The sequence below is a fragment of the Coloeus monedula genome, assembly GCF_965178545.1.
Source record: "Coloeus monedula genome assembly, chromosome: 6".
Taxonomy (NCBI): Eukaryota; Metazoa; Chordata; class Aves; order Passeriformes; family Corvidae; genus Coloeus; species Coloeus monedula.
This window is the reverse complement of record NC_138786.1, coordinates 51045214-51069492: the sequence shown is the minus strand read 5'-3', so window position 1 is coordinate 51069492 and position 24279 is coordinate 51045214. Positions and strand designations below refer to the sequence as shown.

The 24279-nt window shown below is 38.7% G+C and overlaps 1 protein-coding gene across 1 annotated transcript in view; it reads right to left on the bottom strand.

The window, feature by feature from the left end:
* Positions 1-4630, bottom strand: part of VRK1 (VRK serine/threonine kinase 1) — a gene marked incomplete at its 3' end in the record, with an annotated part of 34129 nt that extends 29499 nt beyond the window's left edge. The window contains exon 1 of the mRNA XM_082283085.1: positions 4575-4630. The remainder of the gene's footprint in view (positions 1-4574) is intronic.
* Between the last annotated feature and the right edge of the window lie 19649 nt (positions 4631-24279).

Here is a 24279-nt window from a genome sequence, read left to right as displayed (position 1 = left end):
CCTAGTCAGAGAGTAATGGACTCTGGCAGCAAGCAGTCTCCAGACACCACAGTCACTCAATACAGGAATAAATGCAGAAAAGAAGGTGCATCATTACAGGCCAAAGTTCTACTTTTTCAGTGTCTTTGTTGATCTGAGAAGTATCTTCATGTCATAGAACCACATCTGAATACCTTCTGAATATCGTACTCATATCTAAATGACTAACTTCAACAAAGCACTTTTATGAAATACATCACAGGAAGATATTGGTATTTATCAACACCTACATTGCACAAGCTTCCTCATTATTACAAAATAGGATGTTTTAATTCTGCATTACTTTTCCATATTTCCCCTTCTATACAGTAACATTCTTCCCTACAATCAACACACATTTTACACATAAATTTTAAGACTAGCTTTAACCACATCATTATCCACAGTCTCCAAGAAACTCCTCTCTTCATCCCTTTGTCTTTCTTTTTTTTTAATCTTCAAGTGATACAGTTTACTGTCTTGAAGGAAGATCCTTCCTCCAGATTTTCTCAGGAGAAAAATGAGACTTTCAGGTACCAAAGACAATTCCAGCCAGCTCAGATAAGACCATACCAGTGAGAAAGCAATGGTGTCAAAGTGACAGAAAGAACAGAGTGGTATAAAAGGCTACGTGTTGAAATCACTTACAAGAGCAGGCCAAAAAGATCACTGCAGACCTTTAAGCAGCTTCACAGGACATCCAAATCAGGAAATGGATTAAAACAAAGGGGAGACTGAAATTATTAGAAGTGGTAATGAAATAAACCAGAAGTCTGGAGCCCCAAGGCTGACTCAGAAAAAATGAAAAAGTGCAAAAATCAGCAGCACTGCCCAGTGACTCAGGTGTGGGACAAGATCACACACACGGTCATCTAAAGGATACCAAAACATATCCAAAATGAGCATGCTGTCCTCAAGCTAAGAAACAACTTATTGTCGATGTAAGAATCATGCAGAGGGCTTGAAGGACTGCACCCCCTTGATCTCTGAGTCATTACAAATAATTCGGGCAAGACTTGGACAGACACGCTTAGGTGCTTGACTGCTGGACAGATTGTTGCCCGTAAAAGAAAAATGTGTAGCCTCTCTTACAATAAAGCTAGCAGGCCTGTGAAACAAACCTATTGATACACTCCACATCTTTGACATTCACAGTGAGACTCGATAGCAGCCTCGCTTAAAAGGGAATTAAATTTACTTAAAATAGCTCCTCAAAAGTATCAAAGGAAGAGCTGGTGCTTCCCTCTTCTTCCACACCCCCGTTTATTTTTGTTTAACATGGTCAATAATTGTACGCCTGAAGGTATTTATTTTTTTAAAAAATTGTTAATGACAACTTCCTTTATCCATAAAAGCAAAAATTCAAAATGGACATAAGTTTGAACGTCCCCAGCTGGGAACCCTGCCCTTAACAAATACACTAGATACACATACATGGTTTCTTGGCTGTCTGTATTCATACCCATCTGTTAACATGGCACTGTGCCTACTTACAAGTTGGTCAAACTATCAGCAGGCCATAGGTGCCAAACACTGATCGCTTGCAATGGGCAGCATGCACAATACTAAGCACTCACTCTCTTGCAAAAAAGCTGTTATCCAAGGAAATATTTAAGCAATGGCTGCACATGCTTTCACATTTATTTGGATAAATCCATTCAAATATCTTCCGTTAATTGAAACCAAAGACACCTGGACACAGCAGAAATTTTCTACATGAAAATACAGAACTAGGAAAAAAAAACAACATGATCAAAAATGAAAAAAGACAATTAAAATTTAGTGCAAATTCTATCTTTCTATGTGCTTTTCAACCCACAGTAAACATGAGGGGTTTGTCAGGAAACTTAGGCACCAAAAAACATAACATAGAGATGTCTTCTGTACATTGCACAACTGGAATAAAGCAATCTACTTCTCCCTAAAATCACTTTAAAAATTCACCACCACTACCCCTTCAAAAAGAAAAAAAATAGCTTAAACTTTCCTCTCAATACTTCTTCCCATCAACAAAAGGAAATATTTTCTACCCACAAGTATTGTGAAGTTTAATTCATTAGTTCCTGCAATCATGCTAAAGTCCTTGGAAACAGTGCCATGGATGTCAAGTACTGTACTATCATTCAAGTGTCAGACCTGACCCTACTTAGCTAAGGTGCCTGACAAGAACAATTTTCAAGGTGCATGATTGTAAACAGCAGCATTTTATGTTGCTACAATGTGCTCAAAACAAAGGTTTTCCTACTAAGAAGTATGAATAACAGAAGTCTATTTGTCTAAACTCTCTCCAAAAGCCTCTTGGTACTACAAAGGCCTCTACCTAACAAAACATCTTGGAAGAAACAGAATACACTGTACTTGAGATAGCACTATTGATGCAAAATTGTCTGCATATCAGTGGTGTTATCTTTACAAATGTTGTCTGCAATGGTTGCTACTTGAGCAATACTTGAACTCTTAGAATAAATATGAATAGCCACTTCTCAATTCTTGTTGCCATTCATTATCAACAAAACTCTGAAATGAATACAAAACAAATTTATTTTGAAGGAAGTATTTCTGCTGTGTGTCACATGAAACTGATTTCTTCCTGTTCTTCCTCTTTTATTTTCTGGAAAATGTAATTTTTACAGCTGTCTGTCTTAGTAGGACCTGTTTTCATTGTCAACCCAGAGAAGGCATGCTGATGACCTGTGCTCCCAGATGAGCAGGTAGTTCCAGCATGACCTGAAATCTATGTATCATTAAAACTGTTCATTAATCAAAGCAAGATCTATGTCTGCCTGAAAAAAAAAAAAACAAAATTAAGACAAGGAGAAAACAAAACTAAATTTTTGCTCAAGGAGTGGGGAAAAAAGAACACGACACTTTAAGACTTCTGAATACTGTAGAACTGTTTCATAGGAGGGATCTCACAAAAAATAACTGATGTGTCAGTGACTTGTCACACTAAGTGAGGTAGACCGTGAACAAAGACTTTCTTGCATAAATCAGACATCCTGTGACTGGTCTGTCACTGTGTTACGTCTCTGAAAACTTCTCCAATCTAAGTTCCTGACCATTAAGACACCTGATAATTAATGGCACTTATGGAAGAGGAGGCACTAAGGTTCTTTCCCCAAGAAATACAACAAAAATATCTTTTTAGACAAATTAATAAATGCCATTGATGTACCACAATTACTGAGAAACACATAATCACAACAGCACTATACTGGAGCAAGGCAATGCCTTTTTTTCCTTTTTTTGCTAAACAAACCAATATGACAGTATTTCAGAATGCAGGTTGTTCAGAGGTAGGAAACAGCCATTTACAAGAGCAATTACTGTGTTACTAATTTAAAATTGCCTTCTCAAAATCCATTACCTTCTTTTAAAGTTATTTTAAGGTCATTTAAGGTTCTCCTGAAAATCCTAAACATCACTCAGTTATCGCAATAAAAACCAGTGAGCATTGTAAGGTACCAAATCATGTCACTCATATCACCTCACCTCTATACCGACTGCAAATACCTAAAATACATGTGAGACACTTAAAAGCTTTTTGATAATTTGGCACACTGTATAAAAATCAGCAGCTCTGAAGTTCATCAGGAATCCTGCCTCATTTGGGGGTTATCCCCAAGAATTTAGTGGACAGCTTATTCCTACAGAGGAAGGCTCAAACCCTTTGACACAGTAATAGTTACAGGAAGCTTCACAACACCTTCTGTATTTTTGTTAGCCTTAAAAAGGGCCCATGGATTCCCTTTAAATTAAAAGAAGTCTTTAAAGCGCTTAAGCACAAATTGAGAACAACACAATTCACCCTGCCTGCAACTCCTTAAGTCTTAAACAAGGAATTTAAATAGCAAGAAACAGGACGTGAAGAAAAACCACAATGACAGAAACCAGCTTAGCCCAATTCTTACACAACAAGCCTTTCCTGATCCTAAAATCGCATATTTTTGTGATCTGTAGGCCTGTATTTTAAAAAAAAGTTTACTTTAAAACAAAACTCAGGAACGCCTCCCAACCAAGGTGATGGCACACCGGGATGATCCTGAACGTGATAAACCTCTAAGTGGCACAGAGTATAGCTTTTACTCAGCCTCCTCCACCTCGCCTTAGCGCTACAAAAAAAAGAAACACGAAGGAAAACAACTTAGGCTGCTGCCACCGAAGGCAGCTTTAGAGCCCACAGCCCGGGAAGGCGGGGAAAGGGAGGAGTCCCATACCTCAAGGGTGAAACTGAGGGAACTCTGCCCCACCTGCCCCCGTTCTCTCCCTCCCTGCCGGCCCAGGAAGAGGCCTCCAGCGCCACGGGCTGGGCCAGGAGAGAGAAGAGAAGAGAAGGAGCCTTCCCTACGCCTGGGGAGAAACAAGGCCCGAGCGGGCCCAGGCGGTACCACCGGCCTCCTCCGCGAGGGAAGCGGGGAAACCGGCCCGCAATACGCCAGAAGAGCCGGTGACGATCGGCACGGCGAAGGGGATACGAAACAATGCCTCAAAACTCGCCTCCAAAAAAAAAAACCCCAAACAACTGCACCCCAGAGGCAGCCGCTGGCTCCAAGTACCTCCTGCGCGAGCGGGCCCGGCGCCGCTCCTTCCTCCCGGTCCGAAATTCCCGCACTGCCCGCGGCCCCAAGCGGCCCGCCCGCCCCGGCACCACCTCCCAGCATCACCCGCGCCCATTGGTCCGCCGAGCGTGGCCCTCCGCCCCCGTCCCTCCCTGGTCGCGATACCTGATGGGAAGTGTAGTCCGTAGGCGCAGCAAAGGGCCACAGGAAGGGCGGACAAGGACTACACTTCCCAGCAGGCACCGCGGCCCGCGGTGGGCCAAGAGCTGAAGTTTTTAGCGTTACGGAATCGTTCGGGTTGGAAAAGATTTTAGACCCATTTTCACCAGAAAACCGTGCCCAAGTGCCGCATCCACGTGTTTGTAGAACATTTCCGGGAGTGGTGACTCTACCACTGCCCTGGGCGCTTGTTCCAATGCTTCACAGCTCTTTCAGTGAAAAAAATTTTGAGCGTTATAAGAAACCTTGGTGTCTTACGCTGTAGTAAGTTTGGGAAGGCCTTTGTCAAGCTGATACCACAGAATCAATTAGGTTAGAAAAGATCATCGAATTCAACCTATGACTGAACACCACCAGGTGAACTAGACCATGGCATTAAGTGCCATTTCCAGCCTTTCCTTCAACACCTTCAGGGACAGTGATTCCTCCTCCTTTCGTTGTCAGATACAAATGTGCGCACAGCTGCACCTGATTCTGCCAAGTTGTGAAGTGAGAGACAGATGCAGAATACGAAAGACACGGCAAGACAGGGAATTCAGGGGATGGGGCAGGAAAATAAAAGGGCAATTGTTTTGTTTTGTTTATTTACTGGGTGTTTCAAACCTTTAAAAGGGCATTATGTTTTCATGGCCACCGTCTTCACATGCTGCAGTTTTAATGGTACTAAATAGCTTCAAACAAAGAACCATCATTCTGTAGCATGTTCATCGTGACAGTCCTTACATAGATTACCTTGAAAAACTGGGCTACATTAAGAGCAATAGAAATGTATTCCTGAAATACTAGGTACTATTAGAGATGTTCAAGAATCTGAACTGTTCTGAATGTTCTAGGGTATTACTGTTCATAGGAAGGACCAAAAGTTTGTTTGAACTAAGTGAAAAACACTACCAGGCATGATAGCGTTTCATTGCATTACCTTCCTCTTTAGTATTGAATTACTGGAATCATGAAACCATTTTAAGATGCTGATAGAGAAAATTAAATGAGGAATTTAATAAATATTCCACTTCTACACATGAATCACATTTTAATTTAATAGAATGTAGTATTCAAGTTCCAAAGTAAATGATCTTCACGTTACTGTTCTTCCAAAAATTGTAGAATTAAATGTCTTTTAATTCCAGCATGTGTTCTCTTTCTGCAATCTTCTTTATTTTTCTACTTTGCAAAATGAGGAGAAAAATGCTTATGCATTGCTCAAACATCATGTCATACTACACACAATGCTTTAAAAACACAAAAAAATTTTTAAAAAAATTAGCAGACAATTATAAAATGAACAGGGAGACTGTGTCACCACGGATACTCGAAAAAAGAGTACACGTGCACGACACTCAGCTGTCCTAACTGGGGTTTGAGGACCACAGATTAGAGTAGAGATTAAGGTTATTGTACCAAAAAATCATCACGGTATTTTCTTCAAATTGCAGACCTCATGAATGGCTAGACCACAAAAGGTTTTGATAAAATCCTTGTGGTCAGGGTCTGTAAACAGTCTGAAAAAGAACAGTGGTATGATCACATTCCAAGGAGAAAGTTTTTGATTCAGCACCTTTTTTTGCCATGCACCCACAGAGCACTTGCTAGGGTGTACAAGGAATTATACTTCCCATCATATCCACTTGTTATCCTGCAGTGGGAATATACTTACACTAAGGGAAAAATGCGTTTACTGCAAACTTTCTTTTTGTCCTCCCATTCACATTTCACACTATTTTCCTCAGAGGAAAGAGGTTATGTAAATTAAATGAAGGTTGTGGCTTTTTTCACCTAATGTGCTTTTATCAAACTTCAAGAGAGTAATCACTATTCTCTGAGAATAGCAGTATGGCACGCTAGAGTTGTCTTGTTTATCCATTAATATGCATTTCAAGAGAATTTAAAGTAATGTGCCCAGTAACCTCAGAGCTTGTGTGTATTTCAGGAGACCAGTACAACATCTGATTGTGTCTGAGTGCTGTTAAAAGGTAGATAGGAATAAAACTGGTTTTGCCAGTCTTTCCAGGTGTCTTTACAAGTTAGACTAATTTTTTTTATTTTTAGGGAATAAATTTAAGTTTTTGTTTATTAATTCCTCCAGAATGCAGGGAATAAGAAACTATTATTTTGAATACTTACTCCATTTGATGAGACAATTTATTTGCTCAGTGCAGTTACTACATGTCAGTCTATAAAGTTCCCCATGAGATAACGCAGTCATCTAAGTTTTCCTCACCAAAGGAATGTACAATATTGTTTTTTGTTAGGGTCAAGTTCCTAAAGAACTTAATAAAGAATCACTTCAGCAAATAAATATTTACCCCTTATTACAAATGAAGAATCAGACACAGAGATGCTGTGTAAAGTTTGTTTAGCTTGAAGTGATAAAGGAAATTTGTAACAAATCTCCAGGTAAGACCTAGCTTTCTTGACTCTTAATTCTATATTATGAATTAAAAAGACATTATTAATTGTGCTTTTCAAAAGATTTTAAATTAAAAATTAAATGCTGAGACAGGAAAAATCTTTTTAAATCTTGCAGCTCTTTTAAAATATCCTCTGTATTCATTCCCCAAGTAGCTAAATTGTTAAAGAGAGGAATGGAATATGGGGTAGAAGAGATCCAGTGTCTACAGAGTACCCAATAATTCAATGGAAGGCGGATGAAGTATTAGAAGAATTGATGAAAATGCTGTGGAAGAAAAGCTACTCAGTGAGATACATTGGAAGTCTCACTTTTTTTTCTGGCAGTTTTGTGATGCTAACAGACACATGATTTGAAGCTGTTAAAGGAAATAATTTTAAATAAGTTGAAGCTTCTAAGACTAGGACTTGTTTGAAGTGCATTAAATTAATCCAAATTACAGGACTTTCATGAGTTTCTAAAGCATTTCTATGTTTTCTTTGGTCAAGGTCCAAACTCATATGCATGGGCGGTTTTTCTCTACTTAAATGACTAAATTGTCTTGACTGTGAAGTGTGTTTGCCCATCCCAGTTAGAGTGATATTTATAGGTACAAATCCATTTTATCTGGGGGCACTGTATATCCTACACTTTAGATTCACTCACATGCACACAAACAGCAGTGCATAGGATCCAACTGTAACGATGCAAAGAACTTCTGTTTATCATCAAACATTTCATATATTCCATTACATGTGAAAGAATTATTATCTGTCCTGTTGCAGTGCAATGCTTTTTCCTGTAATGGAATTTTACTCTGCAAATTTATTTTGGTATTAAAAGGTTCCACTTTATAATGTCTATGGTTCAATCAGTGATCTAAAAGGCACTTAAATACTTTGAACAAGATACATAAAACGCTTTTATTGCAAAGCTTTGCTGTATCTACCAATTTTACCATTGATCTCTTTCCATGTAAGGCAGTTCTGGAAGCTGCCCATGCTGTATAAAATCACATGGTGGCTTTTGATCTCCAGCTGGTGATTAAAGCACATTATGGAGGTTTGAAATTTTTTTGTGGTCATTAGCATACCTCCAAACACTTCTCTGCTAAATAGTAGTGTTGTCACTACATGCTATTTAAATAAGAAACCAGAATTCTATAAACTTATTATTTGCTATTCTTTGTAGCTCAGGGGATAAAGATCTCTTGAATGAGGTGAGTTTATACTTAGCTGTGGATTTACTGATCAAATAGTGATTTCTTAAGGTGATTAGTCTTCAGCAAAATGCACAAAAGAATGAGGTTATATTTTTTAAAACCCTCTTTGATGCAAACAGGGAGAGCTCTGTGCCTTGTACTCCCTATCTACAGTTTCATATTTCCCACTGCTTAAAGACATCACTATCACTTCCAAGGTCAGCAAGCTGTCATATGTTTTCTACAGTGGATTTTTAAACATTGGAGTATTAACTCTTATACTTGAAGATAGAAGAAATAGCATCTTTCTGCACACTTTTGGAAAATGTATTTGTATGTTGGGAAAAATAAAGAATCACCGTGTACTTGTTACTTTCTCTAGCCATCTCTTCATTTCTTTTCACAGAAAATAAATGAGTGTGCCAGCTTTATATATTTATCTTTCACTTTACTATATTACATTGCATGTTATTTGTATATTTTTACCATCTATACCTTGCCAAGAAGCAAAGTTTACTGAATGTTACCCAGATACAGAGGAAAACATAACACTTGTTCAAAGATATTACAGGCAGTAAATACCAAATAAATTCGAAAGCCTTGTTAGTTGTTCTACCCTGTCTCCTCACTCCCCAAAATAGAACAAATATAGGTAACCTGGTTTCTGACAAGTCAGTGGTTGCAGGCTGTTGAAAGGGAATAAAATCTGGGTCGAGGGAAGAATATTGGCCTGGAATGGATTTTGCTGTTGTAAGGGATACATTTGAAAGGACAGTTGTACAAGAGATGTGCAGGCAAAATATCAAGATTAGCAGATATCAGCAGACCCATGAAGGAACACAGTTTTGAGTCTCTTATACTGTGTGGCACCTTGAATTATTTGAATCTAGGAAATAATGATTTCTCATCTCTACATTTATCCGTCAGTTTCATGAGAGAGAGCACTAAAAATTTATCATTTAGATAATATTTTTATTTCTAAACAACATGCTAAAATACCTAAGATCTTTTATAAGATTGGAGACAGCAGTTTTTGTCTGAGGAGCATGTTGTTCAGAGAAAAAAAAATAATGAAAAGCTAATGAAAATTAGCATGTTTCATCCTTTTTTAATATCAAAAGTTAATCTATATTAATATAAATAGGTTTTTGGTGAATTAATTGTCTCATACAAACTTTCTTTGAGAAAGTAAAAGGGGCAGAAGTCAGACTGTCTCCTGGAAGGAGATGTAATACAATGAAAATTAAAAATAAACCACTGCAATTCATTGCAATTCATTACAATTCGTACTTTTCTGTCTTCTGGCAAGCTTTATTATACAGAAGTAGCTGTCTGGAGAAGAAAAAGTACTTACAGAACTTCTGTTCTATACTTGAGCATACCATGGAATCCTTCCTTTCATGCTGCTGTACTGCATGGTTTTGGTGCTCATGACCATGCTAATCTACATAAAATTTACATGACATGTAACAAAATATATGATTTGCATAAGAACCGGTTTTCCCCAATCTCAAATGGCACTAAGAAACTCTAAAAAAATGCTACCACTAGGTGTCTCATTGGTTTCAATGTACTCCAACCTAAGAGCAAGAAATGCTCAACAAAATTTAGCAAAAATACAGTTAATTACCACTGACATTCCCTCCTTCGTTACACTAGCACACCCTGAATTTAATCACATGCATTATTGTAATCAAGCTGTCAATCAGATTTTGAAATATTTCAATTTTTGACATAATTACAGCAGAATCCCTACAGCCCGTCTAGAACATGGGTATGGCAAGATTGATATTGTGTTACAAAATGTGATCTGACAAAAAAAAAATTGATGCTTCTGTGCAAAAATTAAAGAAACACTGAACTGCTAATGCATTTACCCTGGAAATGTGTTGCATCAGGTAGGTTATCAAGAGTTAATACGACTGCCTGCCCATTCACTGTTCTTGTGCTTTAAATGCTTAAATATTGTCTGTGTCATTTTTATTTTTGTTTAAAAATATATAGCTTTAATTTTCTTAATTGGAACCAACTGTATGGAGAACTATTTTGCTTTTAGGCTTACAGCAAAAGATTTAGAGAAACAATCAGAGGAGAGAGGGGATGCCAAGGAGAGACTTGAGCTGATGTTGATACTCCTCTGAGACAGCCCCGTCTATGAAAAGCCACAAAGCCAGTGGGCCGTTTCACTGGCATTTGCAAACAGCTCATTGATAAGACATCCATAGTATATATTGATATTTTTTTCAAGAATTTCATGTTCCTGCTTTTTGATGTATGGTGGAGAAGGTAATATTTCTTGTTAGCATTTCAAAACATAAGAGATGCAAGTAGAGGTGGAAGGCTCTTTAGATGGAGATCCATCTGTCAGCAATTACAAGGGCTGCCCTGAACGCATATGTTGCAAACTTCAGCCTGGCTCAGGTGAATATTAGTCAGACAGAGTCTCTCTCACTTTTGGGACAGCAGTTTGTATTTTAACCAAGAAGGTAATTTTTACCATCTGATGACTATTTCATGGCCTCTGTGAATGAGTTTGCAGACCCCAGCCTGATTTTATGTAGACAGATGTCCCCCTTCACAAAAACAACTGTCACAATTGGCAATAGTTTTCACACGTGCTGGCAGCAGCACAGGCTAGGATGAATGGGAGACAGGAGAGGATCCTCCTGGCTACACAGAGGCAGGTGAGGATGGCGGATGTTTGCAGTCCCACCGACTGTGCTGCGTTTTCAGTGTACAGTACCATTAGTGCAGGGATCTTCTGTGTGACCAGTGCTCTTTGCTTTAAAAGCCACTTGTTTCGATATTTGTAGACAGGTATTCCACTAGAATGACTTGATGCAAATGTGCTTGGATAACTTAGGACAACCTCTTGTCTGATAATAAATTAATAATTGCTTTCTTTCCGATGGCAGGTAGGGGAAATTGCAAATGCATTTTTCACTGGAAAGTTATGCAAGGCTTTTAAGAAGCTTCAGAAACACACATGTAGCTTCACACACAATCTCAGCACTTTTCCAACCTCGACTTCAGGAGACACACTGTAACTCTGCTCCTTCTTTCCATCTTCTTTCTGTCCTCAGGGTCTCATTTGCTTATTTTCCATATCACTGGCACTGGCCCTGTTACTCAGAGAACTACTGTTTAACTTTAGTATTATCTCACCTCCTAAGACCTCTGTTTTTAAGATCTGTTTTTTCAAGTTGAGTTGCCGTATTTTCATGCAGACATCTGCTGAAAGCATTGAATTAATTAATACAGTAGTAGCAACTAGGAAAACATGATAATCAGTTTTGTCCTCTGCCACAGTGAAATTACCAGGGCAGAGAAAAATTGTGTAGAATCCGATGGGCTCTCTGTTTTATGATTTGTTATTGGGACAATAGGTTAAATTTCAGCCTTTCCCTTCCATTCTTCCACCTCCTCCTTTCCATTCACATACTGGAACCTGACTCCATCCACACGTACGAAAGATGACCTTGCATATCTCATGGTGGAGGTGAGCAGTTCTGCATTCAGTGCAGACTGGCTGCTTTTTGACACGAGATCCTAAGCTTTGTCCCTTTCCAGCTCCCTATAGCTCATATTCACTTGAAGCATACTAGGAAGAAAGTGTTTACCATCTATTGTTGAAACAGCTAATTTTTTCAGTAATGATGTGGCTTTGAAGATATTTAAATGGTATTAAACTTACATCAAAGATATAAATAAAGAAGTGAGTTCAGCGGTTTTTTACGACACTGTATACTGACAGTATTCTAAACTGTCCACTAAACATTTTTCATTCTCCCTAGAATATCAACATACTGACTGCAATATTTCTATCAGTGTTCTTCTACTTGCTAATAATCAAATTGAAGCCATCAACCTTTTCATTTAGAACTACTTGCTCCAAAAAGTAAGCACAGCCATTTGAAACAATTTTGTAGCTATGTCAGATGGAATGTAAGGTTTAAATTGTTGAATTGTAAGACTGCCACCTCGTAAACATATTATAATGTATATTGGTCTATTTTGGTGAACAGATGAATAATAATGTACTTTAAAAACAGTTTGAAATGCATCTTCTAAGATATAAAGCAGAGGGGCTGACTAATATGAGAGCATGGCATTTCACAGCAAACCTAATGAAAGCTTGTGAAAACTACGGTATCTCATCACCACACTGGCTACATTGGCTGCAATACAGTCAATACTATATTGACTGCTAGACAAGCTATAAGTATAAAGCATTCCATCTCTCCTGATGAAAGTAACAGAGCTGGGTCAAAATTGATGGGTAAAAGAATAAATATTCCAGCTTCATGAATTTTATATAACTTATTCTTGAATATTTCTTAGAATTGTGTCCCGTCTCCTTGACCAAAGTAAACTTTGCCTTTCCTTCATTTTCAAAGAGTCTTTTGAGAATGATCATTAAAGTAGAAGCATATTTTTAATACACAATTTATCTGCATAGCCACAAAATAGAGCCTGCTTTGCCTGCATTTCTAGTTGTGAAAACTTGAGAGGGCACAACTACTTTTTAAAAGAGTAGATTGCCTGATCAGGTGTTTTATCCTTTTTATTAAGTTCTTTATTTAAAGTTGAAAATGTTTCCTGAGTGCTTGCTGTTTACATGGCTTTGTATTGTTTGTGCATGAGACAGCCTTCTAAGCAGAGGGACAGTTCTGCCTGGCTCAGGCATGAAATCATTGGTGCTGTTTGCTGGACCCTGAATGCAGATAGAGCTGAATTAGCCCAAAGTGCACATGCTGTCTCTCTCTATCCTGCTCATGTAGAATGTTATTCAAGCACTTGTTTGGGGATGAAAATCTCCCTTCCTGTAGTCAGCTATCATGGAGTACCTATTCAAAATAGATGCTACATTGCCTCTCACTCTTAATCAAGACCCCATGGTATGGCACTCAGCACAGAGGACCAGCACTTACACCCCGGGCATCAAAAAACAAACACAACTGTTCCAGAAATTAAAAAAAAACCCCAAACAATATAACCTATGTAACCAGAAACAATATTGTCTTATATAACCAGCTAAAGATACACTTGCTGCCACTTCAGCAGCACTGATATCTTTGTTCTGTTGTTTAGATTAAGCTCAAAATGTAATTGCTTAGTGACCAATTTTTGTGTGATATGAAAGAGAGAAAGTCTATGCTTGGGAATGCTCAGAATGAGGTGCAAGAAAATTTTCTCATATAAAAAGAAATTGAAAGGGGAAAGCATATGCATGGAAGTTTGCCATTTCTGTATGCAATTGGTCAGATAGGATACATAACCTTTTCCTGCAAATGTTGTTTGTCACCTCTCTTGAATTTCCAGAGCATCTGCTGGAAATAATAAATCTATCATCCTAGAATCCCAAGGGTGAATGGAAGGAAGAGATATGCATGTGTAGGTGTGTACCTTCCTAGGGATATCCTGAAAAACATTTGTACCTGGTCTTTAGAACAAGCCAGTTGTGAACAACTAATTCACATAACACATATAATATACTGGGTAGAGGCATTTGACGTTTTATTACTGATTAAGGTTCTAATTAATTATGTATAATAATCTTTAGTTACCAAACACTCAAAAAATGGAAATCATAAAAGACTGAAAGGAAATATGGATAATTTTTTCTTCATTGAATGACATATTTAACTCACAGCCTCAAGGTTGTTGGTTTATTTTTCCCCCAGTGGAAAGCTAAGCATAAGGTAAGGGATGCAGATTATTATAAAGCATCTGAAAAGTTCCTCCTGAAACACCATTTTTAGATGAAGGGGTTTTTTTTAAATGAACAACATAGCATAATGCAAATCAACGTGTCTGCCCTTATGTGGTCATTTTTACCAGGGCAATATGAGCCTGGATTGAACATGAATCATTAAAGGTGTGGTCTAATAGTGTTTTATTCACCTTTGATGCATTGTGAATTTATATTTCACATCAATAATGAGCTGCAAAACCTTCCAGGGTACTAATAAACAAAATAGAGCATTAAAATAGTCTTGTGCCCTACTGTATACTGACAGAGGAAATAACACCAAAGAAAAAAAGTCAAAACCATTACGAGAAATATACACACAGAAACATTCAGAAAACCCATAGGAGATGTTCCAGGAAAGAACCAGAAGGGACATTTGCCTAGGAATAAAAGAAGCCTGGGGATTTAACAGATGAGTGACAGAGATGACAGCAGGTAGGAGTGGGCAGCTGAGGGGTTTGGTCTGGTGGCAAGGAGAAGAGAATTGCACCTGGTGTTCTGGGCACAAAAGTTGTTGGGAAAGAGATAAAGCACAAAGAGGGCAGAGAGTCCAGACAGAAGAGGGCAAGGAGAAAAAAACTGGAGTTAGTGGAGAGAAGACGTGGCCAACTGGAAAACCTTTGCAAATCAGCACAGATTGTAAAGCAAAGGACAGGCAGAGGCAGGAAGAGGATAAAGAAGACATGACTGTTGCAAAGATATCCACTACTCTAGTAAGTAAGATTTTTCCAGCTGAGGAAAGAGGGCAACTGAAGCAGACAAGGCAGCAGGTAGAAGATACTTGCCAACTTCAAGTTTCCCAGCCAAGTTTGTTTAGCATGGTCACACATGCTACTCTTGGCACCTGCCATTGAGTTGACCATTTATAATGGTTCAGAATTTTACTCTTTCCCTTTTCATTGCTTGAAATGATCCTGGGTCACTTGCATCAAAATGTAGTTTATATGATATGATGAGTATCTGGAAAAATGTGAATTGTACAAGTAAAATTAGATATGTATTAAGGAGCAGCTTTTTGCCTGCTACAATGCAGCTCTGCCAATGCACTTCAGGCTTGACTTGCAATACCCTGCATAAAAATCAGTGCTGTCTCTCTTCAGAGCGGTGACTCAGTCATGCTGAACTATGCCACCTCTGTGGCAGAATATAGTCTATTTTATCTGTTTTATAACCTTAATGACTCAGAATCCAACACAGTTATCACAAAAAACAGAGCAGCTCTGAAAGCGTGTTTATAATGCAGAAAATTTGATACGTCATCATTCAAAGAACAGCTGAAATTTCAGGCTGGTACAGCAAACTATATCTTAAATAAAGAGTTGCATTATTAGCAAGCTGTATCGTGTTTTTCAAGATCCATGGCAGAGGACAGGAAAGGGTGAGTTTGGTTTCTTTTTCCTGCCATCATTACTAACCAAAACACATAGGACTGGACAGCTCAGGGACATGAAGCATGGTTAGTTTTACTTTCTAATCTTGGGCTGGATTTGAGCTAGTGACCTGTATCAAGACTGGTAAAAAGCCAATGATTGCCAGCCTAGGTAGGCAACTGCAAATAGTTTGGTTGTTTCAGTACAGTTCTTAGAGAAAAACAGGGTACAAATAACAAAAACCAACCCTATCTATCTGTTTTGAAGTCATTATTGCAGACTGAAGAGCAGCAAACTGTTAGAGTTTGTCTCAATGGGGAACTATTCCGAAGTGTCTCTCTACTTTTTGGTTTAATTTCACACACAGACACATGTTCAAACATACACCTAACTTGGTCCCTGTTTAAGCCAGGGGTAAGGAGCAGCCACAACAACGTGTTTCTCACCAAGTCCATGAGCAAGCAAATTTTGAGCTACTTAGTTAGTGTTTACCTACTGGTTTTGATTCCTTAGTATCAAAAAGCAAATTCAGCTGCCCAAAGCTATTTTTGCTCTCCATGGAGAAGAATTTATATTCATCTTTTATGGGAGGCTTTGAAAATGGTATTACAGAATTTTAGATAAAGGAATGCCACAGTTCACAATAACATGACCATCATGGCTGCTTTGATCTTCATACCTTTAGCAAAATATGTTCAGATCCTCCTTGAGAAGTAGCTTCTTCACAAACTGAATTACTGAATTTAACTTATACTGCTAACAGAGATTTCTTTTGTGACACATTGAGCCATCCAGTGGCACAGGCTGAAAAGACTACTACATATACTTGTTAATGCATTTCTCCTGTGCCTTTCTTTACATCAGAGATGTATCAGTGATTACCAAAAAAAAAAAAAAAAACCAAACCCAAAACAAAGCAATGCCCCCCCCCAAAAAAAACCAAGTAAAAAACATTTTAAAAGGCACCAAGAAAATGTCTTTTTAGTGATAACTGCAAAGACCTAAAGGTAGTGAGCATTTCTATTCATTTAAGGTCAGACAGAAGTAATCTCTTGACACTGATTTAATAGAAAAGGGAGATAGGGGAAAAAGAAAGTAACAATGAAAAATTCCAAACTGTAGAAATTTAAAATTCCAGGGTTAGGCTGCATATCTGCCCTCAAGTCACTTCTTTACACATCTATGCTTTTCCAGGTAGAATAGCCAAAATCAGATCTCAGTCTTTGGTCACCAGCAAATTCTTGTAATGACAATTTGAGTTCATTAATTTACCCCAGATCACCTCACTTTTGTCAATGCCAGTCTTGTGATTGCAAAACAATACTTTAGTATTTGAAATAGGTAGGGATAAGTATCTGTACACAGAAGCAGAGACCCAGCCATTGAGGGATTAAATGAGCAACTAATTAAGTATAGTGTGAATTTTTTATTATTTTTAATTTTTTTAAGATTGTGAGAAATTAAATGGTGACTAGTGGTGCTATAGCAGTAGTTGGTAGAGCTTGGCTTAGTGTGGGCAAAGAAGAAAGATCATTAACAAATAAAATAGGGAGCACCTCAGGGGACACGCCTACAGACAGTCTGTCACCTACTGCTTTTAACATTTCATTTCAAAATTTAATTAGATATCAATTTCTGAATGCCTAAATAAAACCAGCCTCTTTCCATTGCACCAGCATGGATCAGCTTTTAGTGATAAATTTAAGGCTGTAACATTACTCTTTCTAAATTTTGGGGGGAAAGAATAACAACAGAATAACCAGAAATGACATCCCGGGTTCTAGCAACCAACAAACCATCCAACAAAAGTAAAAAATATTAATGCCAATATTTAACTCATTACTGATGCATTGGAAGCAGTAGTAAGGCTTTATAAAAAAAAGTGTAAGAAGCAACGTTATTTCTCACTAACTTCAGAAAGGACAGGACTGGTGTCCCTGGTTAATAAGGAAATGCTTCATTGATCACAAAAGCAATGTGAGTCTTCTATCATTCTAGTAAAATTTATTACATATAAGTCAGTAAGAACTATTGTAGACTTCATGGGACTCCCTACTGTCAAATAGATCATTGCAGAATCTGGGTATAGCTACTTTAGGATGTCAGAAAGAATGAAAAGTGTTCTATTCTGGAAACAAACTAAGCACTAGTCAATGTTTCTCTTTCCAAAGTAACTGCAGCAAGTCAGTTCAATGTCCAGATGATGGAGCAGGTGTACTCCATGTCACAATGTAGAATCTTGATGTCTGTTTTCTTACTGAGGCTACCAGTGTTTGGAAGAGACCAGTAGCATAGATCACATCAAGATTTCAAGTTTTTGTCTGCCAGAAAACAAACATAGCTGCATCTTTTTGAAGTAATTGTTAGCTACTCGGCAATACGAACTGTTGTGCAAATGTGGGAGCTGCCTTCATTACTGCTGTCATTGCATTTTTCACTGGGGATTTATTGGACCAGCAGTTCCTATGCTTCACAAATAATTCAACACAGTTGTAGTAGGCTTAGCTGTGTTCTGCAGCAGGTGGGCAGGATGAGACTGTAAACCATCTGTCCATTCATCTATCTTAGACATGTATCTCCCTATTTCAATAACACTCAGAAATCATTTCATTAGATGACTGATAAAATCATCTCCATTTACACATGGGGAATGAAAGGCCTGGGGTGCTGCCATGTTTCCTTCAGACTGGGGCTCGTCTCTAGTGTCCATGGCTTTTGCAATACTGCTCCATTCATTGGACAGTCTTCCTTCATCCTCTACAACATCTTTCCCTGTCTGAGGCTCCCTATTTACCTCTGTGTGTGGGCTGCACACAGAGTGGGTCAGTTTACAAAGAGAGTTTGCTCTCTTCATGTTAATTCACTTTATTCTGGCTATTCAGCATATAAGGTATTCTTAGATACCTTAATGTAAATGGACTGATCCGGTCTCCAAGTTTCATCGTTGCACTATTCACATTTCAGTGTGATCCTACCATGGCCCCAGGTATTGCAGTGAGCTACACTGAAGTAGCATACGGTATCCTGGGGTGATGTTAACTGTGGACTGTGTCAATCTAAAATGAAACATCAAGGGGTTCATGTTCCATCCAGCACGGGAAAGGACAATTTTACACAAGGTTGTTGAGCTCGTGTCGAAGAGCAGATAGCTGTGCCAGCAGTGGGAGGAGTGGCTGCATGGAGGAGATCCAAGGGTGGGCAACTGTTCCCTGGGGCTGCAGAATCTGAGACTGGGGCCGAGGCACCCTCCTGCTGGAAGGGCTGGTGGAGCTGTGTTGAGGCTGCTGGTACAAACAGCCCTGAATGCTGTGACTGTGCAGCTGAGTAGCCCTCCCATGTCTGCAGAAGAGAGCTTCTAAGGGCTAGGAATCATACGCTTTTTAAAAAATTTTAAATCTTAAATTATCACCAATATTCCCTATCTGGTTTGCAAGCAGTAACACCTGGGCAAAAGGAGAATCTTTTTAGTAATGCTTACTGTCAAGTACATATTCATACAAAGAATTGCAAAATTTCCACATGGACCTGTACATGTTTGGGCAAGGTCTTACCAGGGAGGCATCCTGTCTGCAGGCAGCTGACTGTGCAATCAGAACAGGAGCAGTCAGCTGAGAAGCTGCACCTCCTCTGATTAGTGGTGCCCAATATGACCCTGTTCCTGAGCAGATCAGCAGTGCACATTGTGTCTCTGCCTTTCCCATAGACACTGTTGATGTGCTAAGGCGAGGAACATGTATGTCTTATTTGCTAGAAACCTTGCAAACAGAGAAATGATTAAACTGCAGAGAATAGGCAGTAGGCTCAGCCCCACAACCCTGTTAATTGCTTAATATGGTATCGTGTGTAACAGATTCTCTCTGCCATGGTTAGGGGCTCTTTGTTGGGCACTTAGCCCAGTAGCAAACACAAGCTGGTTCAGCTTCTCAGGGCCCATGGTACAGTGCAGGGGGGCTTCAAAGTCTTCAGAGAGATTGCTTCCAAACAAAGTTTCTGCCTATATTCTGAACCAGAGGGAGGTTTCTGATGGGAATTCATGTAGATAGAAGGGGCTACATGTTCTCAAATGGACAATGGACAGCATTAGCCCACTCATGCTCAGTGATAGCAGTTGTGGTTGCAGCATTGAATCGATCTCTAAATTGTGAGATGCTCTGGGGGTGCAAATCCTGCCACTGGCAGCACCTGGGGCCACTTTAAGGCCTCTGTTTTACTTAAACCTGGGCAACCTGCTACTGCACAGTAAGACCTGTCACCTGGCCCCAGACTACTACCACATTTCCTCCATGTCTTCCCTAGCCATTGCCCAGACCCTTCACTATATACGCAGAAATCGAGGCACCTTCACACAGTGTAAAACGCCTTTATTTTGGCACAAGAACAGCAGAGCTTTGTTGTTCTCAAAGCAGCATAAACACATCGTGTTAGTGGAGAAGCCAGCAAAGTGACTCCAGGGCCGACAGTGCATCCGGAGCTGCGTTCCCTGAGAAGGCAGGGGGGCTCTCTGCGACGTGCAAACCCCCCACATCCACACACACACACAGCCGAATCCACACGTAAGAAACAATGGGATGAAGAGGATGGTGCGCACCCCGACCCTGCCGGAGCCTTGCCGAGTGCTGCCCTCCGTGCGGCCGGGCTGCAACCCGCGGCTGCATCTCTGCAAACACTCCATCCTCCTGCTGGGAGCGTGCTGCTTCTGCTGCCAGGCTTGGGACTGAGGCGAAATTAAATTAAACTCTCTTCGTAGCGAACGGGAAGGTGAGGCAAACTTCGAGCTGGAAATTGGATGTCATGCACAGCTCTTGCTTGCGGATGTGTTACGCACAGGCACACGCAGGCAAAGTCACACTCACCTGGGGGTCAGGCAGCAGCAACACCGACACTCCATCTGCTTACCAAGAAAGCCAACATAGTGTTAAAAAGCAGCCAGGATGCTCAGACCAGATTGGACTTTAGACAGGAAATTATCTTTTCAAATTTTGGTTGAACGATAAGAAGCTTTTAAAACTAAAGAAATGAATGATGTATGCAAAGCTGTACTTGAAATGATTCTGGTGTTGCAAATTGCCATGCTCTTACTGTGGAGCTGATGAAAATAAATGAAGCTCTGCGTTGCTGGGCTTTTTCCTCCCCCTTCTAATAAATGAAATGAAAAAGCCCCATTATTGAGCCACCTGCTTCAAATTCCTAATTGTGGTAACTGAATTCTGAAATTATTTGTTAGCTGTGTAATATCACAGGCATTAAAAATACTGAGAGGCTATTAAGTTCTTTAAAGCCCAGCACTGGATAAAAAGGTGCAGCTATCTTCAGATTTTTATTTCCATGAAATAACTTTTCCAGTAGAGAAATATGTTCAAATCCTACAAGTGCATCCTGAAAAAATCCCTGTTAATTTACCAGTTAGAGAAGCTGTGAATACCCAAGAGAGGTCCATTGGCATATTTAAATATTTTTTAAATAGTGCTGTATGCCATTCTGTTCGTATTTTTCTAGCATATAAATATAAATGTTTCAGAAGACAGTAGAAATCACATGAAATATAAATGTAATATTTCTAATGAGCAGGTGAGTGTGTGCACATATGTATCTCTGAAGTGTCTATAATCATAGAATCTTGCAGTATGCCTGAACTATTGCTGCATGTGTGTATAAAGCATCTCATTTAATTCCAAAATTTCAGTTTCTCATTTTAATAATGTTCCAACTTAGATATCTCTATAAATATTTTTTACAAATAAAAAAAAGATAATTATCAGGACAAGCTAGAAAGAGTTGTTCTTGAAATATTTTTTTTAATAGAAATAATTTTTCTAGTTCTACAAAACTCACTGTTTTGCTCTTTTTAATGTGAAAGGACTGGAATCTGTTAAACAGATCTTCTGCAAAAAGTTGTTCCACACACATCCTGTATGGTCTTTTTTTTTCCACAAATACAAATATGGATAATACAAATATATATACACACACAAATATCTAGACAAGATGCAACCATTTCTCTTAGATTAACTTCTTATATACAAAATCTCAGCACAGAAATTAGTAAAGGGTTAAAATAACAATCTCGGAATTCAAGTCAGCTGTGACAATATTCAGCACATTGAACTGCTGAAATCTACACGGAATTAGACATCCCTTTGCCCATCGAACCAAATTAACTGGTTTGTTATTACCTTGCATAAGCAGTATTTTCGAGGACAGGGCACAGGAAGAAAAGGGAGTCTATTGCCTCATGCTTCTCACAGGCAGCTCTTGCAAAGCTCACCCACTTGCTGCCTTCCCCACTTCCCAGCTCTGGAGCCAGAAGTTACCAAGCAGCCTCAGAACAAATCCCAGTAACAACAATTCCTTCTCAGCTTTACACTGGCACACAAAGGTGTCCTGTTGGCAGCAAAACCTGGCTTCATCAAACAAGAGGCTATTTCAAAGACAAGAGCAAACACTTGTAATCTGAATATTTTAAAAAGAAAAACAGAACAAGAGGAAGGGAACAAAAAAAGTTTAACCAAAAAAGTTAACTCTAAATTGATTAAAACAGAGTAATTGCAAGTGGAATATAGCAGATGCTATTTAAATAACATTGTAAAAAGGCTGCAAACAAGGAACAAATACAGATCTTGTAGGGATTAAGAGGAAACGAAAAGTTACACATTCTCAGTTAATTTATTTGATTATTTTACCTCTTTGTCATATACAGATTGACAAACTCAAAGTTGTGTTTTGATTGAAATTTAAAATGATATGATGATTAATTTGTACGTACATATTTTAGCTCTTGACTTGCTTGCAAACTAGTTATTACAATTGCTGATTTGATTATGTGCTGGTTGTACTTCACAAAGAGCCTGAACCAAGGTGCTGGCAAATCATGCCTGGCTTAGAAGCTGTGCTGCCACACTGCATGCTTGGCCACCTAGGCCATATGCTGCTATTCCTGCCCCTCAGTTGGATAACGTTCTCCACCACAAAGAACTCCCAAAATGGCCACACAAAGATCTGTGCACTTTGACTTGCTGGAGCTGAAGATTTCCATGTATGCACATCTAGAAACATCGCACTATATTAATTTCCGAGCAACATTTTCAAACAAAATTTTGGTGAGAAAGTATTTGTGAAAAATGTACAGAAGAGGGCAAAAATGTGAGTGATCCTAGTCTTGTGGGTCTTACACAAACAAATGTTTGTGAGTATTTCTGCAAAACTAACCACATCTTGTTTATAATACACTGCATGACATTAGAAAGAGAATATTTAAAAATACAGGCTCACATCTGCAGAAAGAGCAGCGCTAATTATGAGACAACACAGAAAATGGACATAAAATGCAGTAATATATGCAGAGGGTTTTTTTAACTCCTCTAAAAGTAAAAGGAATGAAAAACTGGTAAAAGGGGAATAAACCAAGCATTAAACATGCGTGACTATCTGTCCACAGTATCTTATTTAGATTTTTCAGCTATTTATTGTCTGTTAATATCCTGTGTTCCTGTTCTTCTATTGAAGCATCAAACACCAAAGCACAAACCTTCAAACTGCCTCTGCATGTTTAATAAATACATACACACACACACACGCTTGATGTGTGCTTAGTTAGACACTAAGGGTATGTGCTTTATGTCCTGAAATACCTACATTTTGGAGAGTGACTAACACAAATCAGCAGTCGTTTTAATTCATCTCGTGTAAAAGCCAAACTTTTCCTAACATGATTCCCTTTCAGACTTTTGTAATGAACTTTACCAGAAAGCTGTAGGTAGCAAGTTTCATCTATATATCTAAGGTTCAATATGATTTTCTGTATTAAAAATAAAGGGAAAAAGCAGGGGAAATATTTTGAAAGTCAATTAAAATTTTGTGTACGTTTTCATTTTTTAATGATAAATTAAGTTACTAATTTTGTCCGTGCTCTTTGTAGACACTGCAGGTTTAATTGCTAATTGTTAACTGCGAATGAATACATTTGCATATTAATTAGCTCCCAATTTACATTTTTAATTTGCTTCCTTCAAAAGGTGCAAGATAAAAGGTCGTGTTATTTTAAATAATTTATGCTTTATTGCATGAAATACGCTAATATGAAATGTGCCTACTAATTTTAACCCCTTTTCTAAGAAGCAAAGTGAAGAACATTAAAAAGAAAGACAAATCTGGGGGTGTTTTGAAAAACAACATAATGCCATGTTGTTCTTCAGCATTAGAACTTGCTTTTTTCCTGAAGCCCAATCTGGTTGAAAATTAATGCATTCTTTCCTTCACCATCAGTTTAAAAAGTGATAGGATATTTGAAGAACAAAACAGCTGCCGAAGGGGGATTGATTGTTGTTGTTTCCTGCAGAGGATTAACAAAAAAGGCTCTCTCTCTCTCCCTCCCCGCCCCCCCCCCCGTTTCTCACCCCAATATATTTTCCAAGGAAATGAAAACATATTCAGTAAAAGGATAATTTCCCAAAAGTGTCTTGCTTACGAGGAAAACCCCCACATTTTTAAACGAACATGTGTACTTAACATATCAGGCTTTTGATTTTAATAGTCTAGGATAATCATACAGGAGAAGGATGTCCCACCTTCCATGATCACAACAAGATAAGCTTAAGGAAGAAAAGTCTGCCTGTTTATTTGTTTGTTTATTTTATGTGACCTGAAGGATCTTCTTAGAGGGGAGTTTCAGCATGCTGTTCTATACATATCAATACAAATATGGCTAGACAAAGATGTTATTACAAGTGATCCTACTGTTTCATAAGAAAGTGTCAAATAGGAGCCTAAAAACACAG